Source organism: Natrix helvetica (assembly GCF_964273705.1).
Source record: "Natrix helvetica genome assembly, chromosome: 4".
In the NCBI taxonomy this organism is placed as follows: Eukaryota; Metazoa; Chordata; class Lepidosauria; order Squamata; family Natricidae; genus Natrix; species Natrix helvetica.
The window spans coordinates 80870984-80884105 of NC_138550.1; positions in this window are offsets into that span (position 1 = coordinate 80870984).

Genomic DNA, 13122 nt, shown 5'->3' on the forward strand with positions numbered 1-13122 from the left:
TTCCACCAAGGTCCTCTGTCCCGGCGGGAACAGAGGTTTAATCTCATTGGTCAAAGGGTCTGTCAGCTCGCTATAAAAGGGCTGCTGTCAGACTGAACCTTCGCTGGATTGTACATACTTGTTTAGTTACAATAAAGAGCTGTTGTTGCCTTAGTCTGGTTGTGCCTTTCCATTACCCGATCTAACACTGGCGACTAGGGTGGGATTGGAAGGCAACTAGGCGAACCAAAAAAAGCATAGCAATCCAGCAAGTAAATCCAGCCCGGAGCTCAGCATGGCTTCAAGCAGCCATTTTTGAGCGGCAAACTCAAAACGCCCTCAGAACACAAAATGGCCATGCACGCCCCACCGACTCCAAACGACCCAGTCACCAAACATTGAGAATCGTATATGCTGAGGTTCAACTGCTTCCTCGAAGCCAACGACCTCATGGGCCTTTCTGAAGGCTGCAAGAAGAACATGTTACAAGACACACTACACTCCCAAGCCGTCTAAGCACGTCCGCCAGCACAAATTTAATATTCCCAATCAGAAGGAAGGTGAATAGATCAACGAGTACGTTGCAGCTCTAAGGAAGGCTGCAGCATACTGCGAGTTCCGAGACCTAGACGAACTTATACCAGACCGCATCATATGTGGTGTGTGGGACATTGATTTACAGAGGAGATTACTTGCCAAATCTGATCTCACTCTACAGGTTGCCTTGGACAAAGCCAGGGCATCCGAATCTGCCGTTAAATCTATAGAAACACTACAGCACCAAAGCATGCCACAAGATGCGCAGAAGAGAGCACACGTACATCGCAAGGCTACAGAGGCCGAGCACCCAGAAAATGAAGATGACAGCTGCCGCATGCGCAGTAGCTGCGCCAAGCCGCTGCGCAAATTCAAACCGCATTTCCTGCATTGTGCAAGCTGAGGAGGAGATCATGCCAGATCGTCTTACCGTTTCCGCGACGCTATCTGCCAGCGCTGCGAGCAAAAGCAAAATTAATATTCAGGAGGACCACTAGCAATAATGCCATTGAACCCAGGTTGTACCCCCTTACCACTCTGCTTTGTTCCTGAAATCTTTCTAGCTGGACTGCCTATTTTGGACACTCTAGAATTTTGGTAATGATCTTTAAACTCAGAGAGATGAGAGTTTATTTTATTTCTAAGGGAACTAACATTTCCCCCCTTGTTCTTTGATTTCCTTTCTATCTGAAATGAAGCACTGAAACATTTTGAAGATTTCTGAGTTTTTTGTTTTTGGTAAATTAACAAGAAAAGTCATTTAAATGCACTGAGGGGAAATGCAACTAAAACAAGCAGCTGAAAATTAGAAATGGCAAGTGTTCTTCGTGATAAGGTTTTCATTAGCTTAATATTGGTAAATCCAGTGAGGTGGAAAAAACTAGTCCTGCCTGCATTGTGTTTTATAAATGCTCTTAGATCAGGAGTAAAGATTATTCACATGGGGGGAAGACATAACTTTTGTGAAACTCAGTATTTTGACTTTTTTTGTATAAGGCCTCATATAGGCATGTTCTTTCTTGGTTGTGCAGTAAAAATTCTCCAAGGGGTAGTTACCTGACATACTGCTCATCCCAGAAGATTTGGCTAAAAGCAACAAATGTTTCAACCTTACCCGCTTTTGATACAAAATACTTTGAAAGAAATTAACTTGGAGACTTTCCTCCAATGCATAATGAAGTTATGCGGCTGAGATATATTTAGTGAAAATGGATAGAGATTTGTGACAGATGTGTTAATATCAGTGGTGGTATTCAAAAATTTTACTCTGGTTCTGTGGGTGTGGCTTTGTGTGTGTGGCGTGGCTTTGTGGGTGTGATGTGGCTTCGTGGGCATGGTGTGGCTTTGTGGGCATGGCGGGGGAAGGATACTGCAAAATCCCCATTCCCTCCTCACCCCACTAACCTGCTTTCCAGCTCTGTTCTCCTGCTCAGGGCAATAAAAGAAGATCAGCTGGGAGGATGGGAGGCAGTGGGGGCGGGGCCAGCCTATTTGCCGGTTCTCCAAACTACTCAAAATTTTTGCTACCAGTTCTCCAGAACCTGCCAGAACTGGCTGAATACCACCTCTGGTTAATATGGATTGTAGCATTGAGTATTGGGTTAGTCTTGATAGTCTAACATCAAGCGGGTCCAACCTGCAGCCTTTACTTACTTTACTTTACTTTATTCGCACTTATATACCACCCCCTCTCCCAAAAGGGACTTGGGGCGGTGTACAGTCAATACATAAAAATACATAACATGAATAATTAAATAATTAAATAGTTAGATAGTTATGGAGGCTGCATGAAATCTTGGATAGCTAGTAATGCAGCCCCATAAGATTGTAAACTTTTAGCAGTATTATGTGACTTATGTGAGCCAAAAATTTGGACACTCATGGTCTAAATGATCTTCCCTAACTCAGTTATTCTAAAATTTCATAAAGGATTTCTCTCCGGAATTATGAAAAAGTATTGGGCTCCGAAGTGCCATTTTTAAATTACCATCCCCGGGAATCCCAAGATTGTTTCTCTGATGTTAATGAATGCCACAGTATAGCTTTAGCAGTCTGATACTGATATTCCTAATTCAAATTTGGAAGACATTGATGACAGTACCTCCCAAATATAACCAATAAAAAGGGGGAAATCTAAAAAAAAAATAACGGAGAATTTTTTATGACTTGATACTCAACTATTTGTTAGGATAAATAGTTCCCTGTATTATAAGGATAATAATTCTCTTCATTTTGCAGCTATTGTCCCTTAGATGTTTCCCCTGATTAAAATAAGAAATCATTTTTGAAAGAGACAGTTCACAGTAGAGCTAATGTGAGAAAATAATCAAATGTTAAAAAGGCGATTACTCATACTTACTAAAATCTGAAGTAGTTCTAATCAGTGTAGTTTATTAATGTGATGGTTCAATGTATATTTCCATATTAAGAGAATAAATAGCCATTTCACTAAAGTGAACACATAAACAATTAGCCTAATGTCATGTTAAATCTGTAGGATAGATCTGACAATTATTTGTAGTCTCATATTTGAAATATTAGCTCTATCTTGGAAGTGTTTGAAAGAACATCCACTTTGGTTAGAATATAATTCAAAGTGAAACAGTTTATGGGATTAGTAGCATAGAAAAGCAATTTGTTCTGGTAACTTAAGTATATGTGTTTATTTTGTGTATGTCAAAGTTGTTATAAAAATAGAAAATCCATTAAGCTTTCATATGAACACCTGATCATCTCTTGAAGTTCTATGGCCACTTCTACTTTTCATAGTGCTTTTCTATGTGTAAAGTTATTTTTAATATAATGAAGAATAGATATGTTTGTGATAGTGGTTATGTAATTATCTTACCAAGTTAGTCTATAAATCTAGACTCTAGATTTGGAAAGTATTGCTTATTAAAATGTCTCTACCTGTTTAAAATATTTCCAAATATACGTGTATAAAAATACTAATTCCAAAGTTTGTAAAATTTAGTGTTGGTCTTATCATGCAATAAATTATTTAACCTTCTATTAAATTGCATAAATGCATAACAGCCCCCAATCAGCAGCAACTAGTAGTTGCTGGACGTATATGATGGAAGTCATGCTCTAATAAATTTGGGGTGTTTTGGGTCGGAAAGGTTAAGTTGGAGAAATACTTTGCTCCTGTTTTTCTCTTCTGTCCCATGTATAGAGTGCATTTGTACTATTTTTCTGGCATGCCCACTTTTGTTCTTAGAAAATTTATCTGCAGGTCTTTTTGAAACAAAAAAATATTTTTGGAGGAGGGGGGATTTACTACACACATTATATGATGTGTTCTATTTCTAACCTGGTCTTTCAGTACAGCATTAAGAAACAATAATAATCATCTACGAAATAACAGTTTCTTTATTTTCTTTTCTCTCTTTTATAATTATTTATACTTCAAGGTAAAAACACACCAGAAAATTATGAAAAATAAGCCTGATTTAAGCAACTACCAGGCTTAGGCTCTTCCTTTGTCTTACATTAAACGAGTTCTTTAAAATAAACAAATGTATTCAACAGGTATCCATGGGCAATTACCTATTCCCTACTACTTAGTGCTTGGTATCCTAACATCATTATGTTTGGCATTTTCTCTTTTACCCTTACCATAGATCTATTTCATCCTTTCCATATATCTAGATGATAAGAGGCAGGGATATCTAAAAGTTAGCAGCATCTCAGTCTGGGGCCTTGGATGTGTTGGGATTACAAGAAAGACAGGGAATGTGCAAATTAGTTAGGCCCCAACACATATGAGGCAAGTCAGATTGACTGGTAATAAGCTCATGTTTTAATAATGTTTAGTTCCACCCTGATTTTGATAAAATGCAACAGATGTACATATATAAATAAGTGCTACCATAAAATAACTCTCTGAAAGATTAAATGTTTCATTCAACTTCCTTTCACAATCACCATTTCTTTTTTTAAAAGGGAAAATCTATATTTTCTCATAATTTATACTGTATGTTGTATTTGTCTGTATTGTCTTATTCTCCTGTGGTAGTGTGTGAATTTATCACTGAATGATGGATCCTATAACTTCTCATCACTGCTAGAATTTTTAGGCTTATAAGCAACCAGCGAATTTCATAGAAAACCACTTTTCTTTTTAGTTAGAACTCTCACTAGGGTCCATGCACATTATTATAATTAATTCCAGGGAATTCAGGGGTAATCAAACCTGTCAAAGAGAGTGGCTCCTGTCATGCTGCTCTTGCAAAATTGACTCTTACTGTTTATATGATTACATTATAAATGCTAGTGCTCAAGACGCAGTTCCTTGGTCTTCAATTATGCTTTGCTCTCTAAGGTGCCACTAGGGGAATTGTTTACAGCAAATATTATTTTTATCCCAACAATGAAAATAAATGGCATATGGGAGTATTGCATCTTTAGGCAATAATAACAAACGCTATCCTATTCTTAAGTTATTCCTGCCGCTCAAAGAAGATCTCCAGGAATTTTCTTTACAGCAGTGGACAATACCATTGCAGTGAATTCATATTACCATAGCACCCGTAATGTGCTATTCTTATAAAACAAAAGCCCTGGGATAAGAATTGTAACCATATGCTTAGTGAGGAGCCAGTGAAGTGGGAGAGAATACAATTTCCATGCAAGAATCGTATCAATCCACATAAACTGTAAATGATAGAATTTTGCCTCCTTCAGCAATTGCTTTTCTTTTCGTGATGCTTTTGGGATTTTGAGGAGCACCAACCATGAAGTCCTTTTAGCATCTCCTGCCTCTTCACCCAGACTTTTCTGTCTGAGCTAGACTGGAGTGCGTGTGTGTTCTTTTTAAAGGAGAATACTTATAGCTCAGGTTTGAAATGAAGAGTCTTTGGTGCTCTCTGACCTTGGTCGCTTTCTTGCAGACATTTCATTACCCAAACTAGGCAACATAACCCCTGCTAACGATGATGTTAGCACTAGCACTGATGATGTTACCTAGCTTGAGTAATGAAATGTCTGCAAGAAAACAATCAAGCTCAGTGTTTCTTTTTAAATACATGCTATAAAAGGTTTCACTGTTAAAATTTCTGTGCTCTTTTGTATCTGGCAGTTTGTTTTGGTCTTGTATAACTGCTTCAGAAATGTCTTGAATATGGTATCGTTGATTAAATAAAAGATAAAGTCGTGAAAGAAATCTTGTGCAAGATTGGATGATATTAAGATGTGCAACATGAGACTACAGGTGTTCCTCGACTTATGACAATTGAGCCCAAAATTTGTTAAATGAGTTTTGCCGCATTTTATGACATTTCTTGCCACAGTTGTTAAGTGAATCACTGCAGTTGATAAGTTAGTAACCTGGTTGTTAAGTGAATCTGGCTTCCACATTCATTTTGCTGGTCAGAAGGCTGCGAAAAGTGATCAAGTGACCCCGGGATGCTGCAATGGTCATAAATATGAATTAGTTGCCAAACATCTGAATTTTGATCATATGATTACGAATTGCTGCAAAGGTCATAATTGTGAAAAACCATAATCAGTCACTTTTTTCAATGTCATTGTAACTTTGAATAGTCACTAAATGAACTGTTGTAAGTGGAGGGCTGCCTGTACATCATTCTGCCTCCATTGCAGAGGACAAGAACATACATATGTCACACTGTCTCTATGTCATGCACAGCACAAATAAAGTATATGCCTTTGACCTCTTCACAACAGAGTTCAGAAAATGGAAGGGTAACTAATTACCATTAATTACCATTAATTACCATAATTCCTCAGCAACTATAATAGTTTACCATTTGGCCTGGGAACTATAACAGTACATTATTTCACAAGCAAAAAATAATCAAGACAATTTCTTTTTAAGGATAGGAAGAATTTATTTTTTTAAAAAAACTAATTTCCTTCTAGTGAATAACAATATTTCCTGTTCGCCTATAAAAAGTAAGTTTTTTTACAATGTAACTGTTCTTATTATCATTATGTTTTATAAATAATGGTTATTTCAGCATCCAATCAATATATTATAATAAATTAACAGAGCTCTTCTCTAATAGTTGTAGCAATAGAAGATGCTGTATATCTTTATACAGAAACAGGATGATAGAAGCAATCCAACATTAATAAATCTTTTGATGTTCCATCTACTTCATCTTCACACTTGCATCTTTGGAGATAAAAATATGTATATAAATCTAAATTTTGTGTTATAGTTTGGAGAATATCAATATGTAAATAGCTTTTTTCCCCAAAGTTTTTTTAATTGTTTGTTCCATATTTTAACTTTTTTTTTATAAACAAAGTGTTGTCTGGCTCCCCCCCTTTACATCTTCTATTATGCATAGTTCATTTTACATCATATTTTCATTTTACATTTCAGTCATCTTATTAGCTTTGTCCCACTTTTTAAATGAATAGTAGCTGCTTTGTAGAGGTAAAGAGTGATTGTAGTGACTTTATCTGAAATATGACATAAGAGATTTGGGTAACATCAGGCTACAAAGTTGGCTCCTGATCCCAGGATAAGTGGGGGGAGAGGTGCTATCCTTCTATCTATTTCTTCTGAGTTTTCCATAATCTCACATCCTGACTCATCACACAATTTCAAAATTTGAAGATTCACTGTTAATTTTCATTTCCTGCGAGTTGCCACAATTTTGCCAGTGGAAAACTTTAAAAAATATTTTGGGAATTATTAGGGTGGAACTACAACATCAATTCCTTCTCCTCCTCCTCAGCAAGACTTTTGAAAATGAGAAGTAATATACAATATATAAGCTATATTAAGGCAACATATTAATAGTTATATACTGGTCTTTGCCAAGAAAGATAATTCCTTTGAAAGTTTTTGATCTCTTGACAATAATTTGATTAGTACTTGAACTAAAGACCTCTCTTGAAAGCTACTCTGAAATTATTAACATAAAAGGTAGGATATGTGCAGCAAGAAATAACACTAATGCCTTCAAAGTCCCACCAGAGTTACTATTAAAGTTCTTGAAGTATTTGCTGGTTTATGCATTCATATGATTTGGCACTCATCAAGGAGCATTCACTATACTTCAGGACACATTTTTCAATGCCTGAGCTTCAAACAAGAAACTGAAATGCTCTCTGTTAAACCAAAAGACTCTTTGATGTGTAAATAGCAGGGATTTTTGTGAGCTTATTCAGACAATCTTCAGGCCAGGTCTCAAATGGGGTATTCAGAATTAACTTTACTCCCTACAACATATCATTGGGTATCTACCAGGTCCATCTACTTTTCTTTTTTAGTTTGTTTTAAATGTAAAATACCAATGAGAAGCTAAATACTGCAGTTTGATACTATAGAGCAGGTCCACAAAGTAGCCAAATCCAGTCCACTACATGTTTTTGTAAGGCCTATGAGTAGCAGATTGCCAGGTAAGAGCTCAGTTAAGCTCCCAGAGTGAGGGGTGGGGCAGAAAGGTGGGGACAGAGCATTCAGGGAAGGGGCACCCTATCAGAAGCTTCTTTGCTGGTGGGACTGGTACCATCCATTGGCTGCATGTCCCTTGGCCTACAGAACCATAGCTGGAGGCAGAGGACGAGTGCCCCTTTACAGAAGAGTTTGCCAATTCTGTTCTAGAGAAACTTTCCACAATATATTGCCCTCAAGATCAGGGACGTGCAGTCAGGGGAGGCAGGGCGGGCGGAGCCTCACCACTCTCATCATGAAAATAAAAAAGAATTACTCCAGGAAGCCGTGAAAGTGGCTGGGAGAGGCGCGCGGCTTGGTTTAGCCTCCGTGGACATCTCAGCAGCAGCCCCAAGTGTGCCGATCTCACCATTTTTTACATCGGGCGATCCTTGCAAGGGGAATGGGACCACGTGTGCAGGAGGCTCCTCAGCTCCAGCCTCAATCAGCGCAGCCGCGGTCCCCTTCATCTTGCCTCAGGAAGGAGGGGAATGGGACCACGTGTGCAGGGGAAGGGGATCGTGGCTCTGCTAATCTGAGGCTGTGCGCTGAGGAGCCTCCTGCACACGTGGTCCCATTCCCCTTGCAAGGATCCCGGGCTCGCCCGATGCAAAAAATGCCTAGGTACCATGTTTCCCCGAAAATACAACCTGTCCCGCACTCACTGACCTAGCGTTATCCTGAAAGCGCCAAGTTACAGGAGCCGGGGGTGGGGGGAGCGCTCACGTTGCTTGCCGCCTTCGGAATACCGCTAGGTTGGGGAGTGCCTGCTGCCGCCGCCCGCTGCCGCCCCGCGCCGCCGCCGCCCGCTGCCGCCCCGCGCCGCCGCCGCCCGCTGCCGCCCCGCGCCACCGCCGCCCGCCGCCACCCCGCGCCGCCGCCGCCCGCTGCCGCTCCGCGCATAACTTCCAAACTCCAAAACTTTCAGCATCGGCCGCTCTAGGAGTGCTCTCTATGGTGGGCCGGCTGCTGGAAGACTCTGTCCGGAAAACTCTCTGTCCGGCAGCAGCCGGCCCACCATAGAGAGCACTCCTAGAGCGGCCGATGCTGGAAGTTTTGGAGTTTGGATGTTATGCACGGAGCGGAGCGGGGCAGCGGCGGCGGGGTGGCACGGGGCGGCGGTGGCGCGGCAGGCAGCGTGGGGCCGGCGGCGGCAGCGGGCGGTGCGGTGCGGCAGCAGGCGGCGGCGGCGCGGGGCGGCATAGGGCGGCGGCGGCACGGTGCGGCATAGGGCGGCGGCGGCGCGGGGCGGCGGCGGCGGCGCGGGGTGGCAGCGGGCGGCGGCAGCAGGCACTCCCCAACCTAGCGGTATACTGAAGGCGGCAAGCAACGTGGGCGCTCCCCCCACCCCCGGCTCCTGTAACTTGGCGCTTTCAGGATACCGCTAGGTCAGTGAGCGCGGGACAGGTTGTATTTTCGGGGAAACACGGTACCTAGGCATTTTTTACATCGGGCGAGCCCGGGATCCTTGCAAGGGGAATGGGACTACGTGTGCAGGCGGCTCCTCAGCGCACAGCCTCAGATTAGCAGAGCCGCGATCCCCTTCCCCTGCACACATGGTCCCATCCCCCTCCTTCCTGAGGCAAGATGAAGGGGACCGTGGCTGCGCTGATTGAGGCTGGAGCTGAAGAAACTTCTCCGTTTGGGCTGCGCCCCTGCGATCGGAGCAACCACGTGGTTTGATGACGTCACCAGCCTCACCAGTCATAAACGTCACCGCACGTCACTGCTCAAGATATATCTTTTCATTATTTCAGCCATTGTAGCCAATTTGTATGCTTGCTGGAAATAAAGGAAGTTGTAGTTTTGTCTTTCTCTGAAGGACACAGTCTTAATATCACCACTGAGCAAGAAGTCTTAAGAAAATGGCTTCAGCTTTCTTTTACTAAGATATATGTACAATGCCTCTTATCTGTGCTTCATTCATCTGACCAACCTTCAGATGCAGTGGAGCTCAAATCATAATTCACCAGGCTATTGATCCTGGCAGCATCTGTATGAGAGCATTATTTTGGTTTCTGTTTTAAATTAAGTTCCTGCCCAATAGAGAAGGATTAAGTTACCCAATGTTACTGATACATATGGTCCACCCATTAGCCTCTGATGAATTGGAAGTAGTTAGCATGTATATTTGTCTGGGATAACATGGGAAAAAGAAAATTTAGAATTTATTTTCAGGGATTTTTCCATCCACTGGAAACAAATGCATAGGGTTAGGATCAGAGGTGGTATACAGCTGGTTCAAACCAGTTCACCCAAACCAGTAGTGAAAATCGCAGGTGGGACTGCCCACCCATCCTGGCTCTATACTGTCCCATTTAGGCACATTATCAAGCCAAAGCACATGCGCGGAAGGTCAAACGCATGCATGGATGGGGCGCGTCCACACGTTCACATTTGCAAAACGGTAGGGAAAAGTAAGTGAATATTACCCCTGGTTAGGATTTAGGGCTAGCAAGCTTAGTACAGAAAACTTGTATTAGACTGTGATATGTACAGCATGCTGTTCAGCTGTAGCAAACCTTAGAAATAATTTTCTCTTCTAAAATAGCAGATTCTGATGCTACTTGACATAAGAATCAGAATGGGAACTACGTTATTGATATTTTACTATCAGGTTTGATATACACTTCACAAAATACAAGTATCTGTCTTGAAACCTCAATTTGTATTAATAGTCCATAATTCAATGATGTTCAAAGACATTAGAAAGTAGAATATGAGCAGTTTAAAATGGCCTATTTTTGTAGCATTGGGATCCCATGATTACAACCCCATGATTATAATTTTGTAGCATTACAATCCCATGATTGTACAAATGGGGATACTCAGCTCCAGCATAATCTGGCAATTAATTTTGCATAGGGCCTTTTAAAAAATTAATCAGCCATTGTGCCAAGAATCTTTCAAAAACATGCCTCATAGCATTATAACTTGTGGGCTGATCTAGCCTTAATAAAGATAGACAGGTCAATTTATTCTGAGATAGTTTGTTTTCACTCTGCAAGATTCATCTAAAAATGGTTGATTGTCATATGAATTTTATTTTAAGAACATTTGCCTTGGGAAACAAATGTCTCAGCATTGTGAAAGTAATAGTACATGACAATGATACATTCACACATTAATAACACATTAATAACAGATTTTTTGAGATTCATGGCAAATGGAGCACAACTCAACTTTACGCAGAGCTTTAAATGTGGTTGAAATAGGAGTCAACGAAGGGATCGGCCATGTTTGGTTCCATACAGATTCTTCCTGTGAAGAGATCACAAAAAAGCACTCTTCAAAAAGTTTGAGAGGTCTGTGGGATCAAGGGAGTGTTCCTCTTACCTAATCCATGCTCAGCAATTTAAGAGATACTGCATTTGCCTACTTGCTTAGTTACTTTAGGACATTGCTTATTACTGATTTCTTTGGAGTTAAGAACCTTCTGAAAGACAAGCTGTATTACACCAGGAGATTTTCTTTACATCCTGTAAGAAAGAAGCTCTGAGTAAGTTTAAGAATTAACAAGAGAAGGTTTAATTTTTGGAAAAAAGCAAACACGGGACTAGAATGTTGATTTTGGAAAGGGACTAGATGGACTTGAAGGAATATTTCCTGTGGGGTGTTTAAAAATTTATAAAATAGTATATGAAGTTTCTGAGTTTAATGGTAAGAAATCCTCCTGTGGGCAAGTTTTACTGACTGGAAAATAAACAGATAAAAAGGGGACTTAAAGGCTGGCTACAGGGAAACAGAACGAACAAAGAATTAGTTTTAAAGGAGAACAAACCCATTAGTACAATGGAGCAAAACTATTTGACTACAGAAGAAATTAAGTCTGTTTGGGAACAATTTACTCAGAAATTGCTTACAAGATTGTGTAGCACTACAGTAGAGGGTATAGATTAGAAGAACAACAAAGTTTATTGGCTAAACAAGACTGAGACTGATATGAATGTGGATTTGGAGTTTTTAAAAAAATGCTGATTATAAAAATAATATAGAATGTTATTGTGGGTCTGGAAATGGATTTAAAAATGCTAGAGTATGTCAAAATGGATGTATGAATGAAACCGGTTAATATTTTAATGATTAGAGGGGACATACAAATAATAAATCAGAAGTGTGACTTGGAAAGCCTTCTTTCTTTGCATGTACAAAAGCAACATATGGAACCAAGGAACCTCTGAGACGAGACAAACAAAAACTGCTCACGTTTTCTCAGGAAGGAGGCAAAAAGACACTGATAAGAAATCAATTTGTGAGACACTATTTGATGGCACTAAAAATTAAGCTTTTTAAAAATGAAAAGATTTATAAAGTGAATCTGTTTAATAAATATATTAAAATATACTGTATACTGCATGTTATACTTTCTGGTAGGCGTTATATGATGTATTTTGAACCAGGACGGTATGGTTAGGCTTTTACTGATCAGGATTCAATATTTTTTTTATATAATTTGACTACTGATAAGGAATGAGATATAAGAAGAAGAAGAGTTTTGTTTTATAAATTGAAGTATAGAGAAGATGTTAAATCAACCAATTGTTTATACTTGTCTAGATGGCGTAGCAGTCATCTTTTAACTTCTCTCACTTTTGTCTTTTGTCTTTTTTTCACTTTTTTCTTTTTCTTACTTTTGATATTCTTCTAATTTGTGTTAGATTTTTATATCTTTGCATTTGTAAATTAGTATTTTTCTTTGTATTAGCAAACTGTAATAAAATTATTTTTAAAATAAGTTAATAACAGTATAAAATCTCCACTGAGTCTATCCTTTGTAGCTTTTTCAACAATGAAATAATAGATGAATTGGGATCCTTGTCTATCTATCTGTCCATTTCTCTAATTCTTTGAAATAAAGTACCACTGATTTCAGCTTCTGAATTCCCTGTGAAAATCAATATATTGCGCCATTTGTTCTGACATATCACCTTGCCTTCCATTTATTCTGAACCACAACACCCTAAGGAGATTCAATTGCATGATCTTTATATTCCTCATGCAATGAAAAATTAATTCAGACTGACCCAGGAATGAGAAGTACTACATGAATAAGAAGAGTACAATGGATTCTAAACAAAGCAGCAACATGAATTGTGGAATAAAAGAAGTGTTACTTGGGACTATCCAAAGATATTCAATTTTATTTAGGATGTAACCTGATAAAAGATAATAATTTGAAAACATGAATGAATGTG